At 40.4% G+C, this 1,709-nt stretch overlaps 1 non-coding gene across 1 annotated transcript; it reads left to right on the plus strand.

The window, feature by feature from the left end:
* The first annotated feature begins 405 nt into the window (after nt 1-405).
* On the plus strand, nt 406-477 carry TRNAC-GCA (transfer RNA cysteine (anticodon GCA)). The gene has a single exon. It is a non-coding gene; the product is annotated as a tRNA-Cys (tRNA).
* Nucleotides 478-1,709: the final 1,232 nt, after the last annotated feature.

The following is a 1,709-nucleotide window of genomic DNA, read 5'->3' on the forward strand; positions in this document are numbered from 1 at the left end:
TGTGGCACTATTTACAATAGCCAGGACCTGGAAGCAACCTAAATGTCCATCGACAGAAAAGTGGATAAAAAAAGACGTGGTACATATAGACAATGGAATATTATTCAGTCATAAAAAAGAGTGAAATAATGCCATTTGCAGTGACATGGATAGAAACCTAGAGATTGTCATACTGAGTGAAGTAAAACAGTTGGGTTTAGATATTTTCCTCAATTATGTAGTGACTTTGCATGTGTGCATATTCAGTCTCTCAGTTGTGTCTGACTCTGCAATCCAACAACTATAGCCCACCAGACTCCTCTGTCCATGGGATTTTCTTGGTGAGATTACTGGAGTGGGTTACTGTTTTCTCTTCCAGGGGATATTCCTGACCCAGGGATTGAACCTGTGTCTCTTGCTTGGGCTTCCCTGGTGGCTCAGAGGTTAAAGCATCTGCCTGCAATGCAGGAGACCTGGGTTCGATCCCTAGTTTGGGAAGATCCCCTAGAGAAGGAAATGGCAGCCCACTCCAGTATTATTCTTTCCTGGAGAATCCCATGGATGGAGGAGCCTGGTGGACTATAGTCCACGGGGTCACAAAGAGTTGTACATGACTGAGCGACTTAACTAACTAACTGCTGCATTGGTAGGCAGATTCTTTACCACTGAGTCACCTGGGAAGCCAAGATAATGACTTTAGCTCCTTGTAATCTGATTGCTTTTAGCTGATCCTGCTGCCCTTCCATGTGGCTGCCCCTGGAATTTGGGTCAAGCCTGGTATCCAGCTTTGTGCTTTTTAATACTAGTCTGGTGTGTTTTTGTAGTTTTTGCAAAAGATCAAACTATTTTTCACCAAACTTTGCCCATTATTAAACTGGCTTCACTTCTATAAACTCTAAACGTGGTATGTCTTCCTATGGAAGGAGAAATGGCACCATGAAGATAAGAATGATGGTTGATGAGTAAGATCATAGTTTTCTATCTCATCGTCTCCAACCATACACCTAACCTACTCTCTGAACCTGCTTTCTCCCACATCTGTCTATAGGGATATCAAATAACATATAGAAATTCATGTCTCTCTTAGTAATTTATATTCAGTGAAGGAAAGAGGGCAGTACTTGTATCATGCAGTTCAGTACATCTATCATGCATTAGTCAACTGATTTTAGGACTCTGTCACTTACTAAATGTGTGACCTTGGTTAAAATAATTTTAAAGGTAAAATTAATTTTAATTTACCTTTATTTACTTCAGTTTGTGGAACTATGTAAAGTATCTTGGAAAAAAAACCACATGTACATTCATACTGCTTAGTAAATATCAGCTTCTGTTGAGTCAGATGGATTTCCTTGGTAGTTCAGACTGTAAAGAATCTGCCTGCAATGCAGGAGACCTAGGTTCAATGCCTGGGTTGGGAAGATCCCCTGGGGAAGGAAATGGCTACCCATTCTAGTACTCTTGCCTGGAGAATTCCATGGACGGAGGAGTCTAGCATACTACTGTCTTTGGGTTACGAAGAATCGGACATACTGAGTGACTAGCACTTCACTTTCATTCACTTTGTTGAGTCAGGCAGAGAGATTGAAAGCCCTAACAAATACTGGAAATTTGATATGGAAAGATCCCAGGAAGGAAAACAAGTGAATTTGGTCTTGAATACTGGTTCAACTCTTGGTAGCTCTAGAACCTTAAGTTATTTTGTATAGCTTTAATTTCAATTTTTATAA

Source organism: Odocoileus virginianus, chromosome 4, assembly GCF_023699985.2.
Source record: "Odocoileus virginianus isolate 20LAN1187 ecotype Illinois chromosome 4, Ovbor_1.2, whole genome shotgun sequence".
Lineage (NCBI taxonomy): Eukaryota > Metazoa > Chordata > Mammalia > Artiodactyla > Cervidae > Odocoileus > Odocoileus virginianus.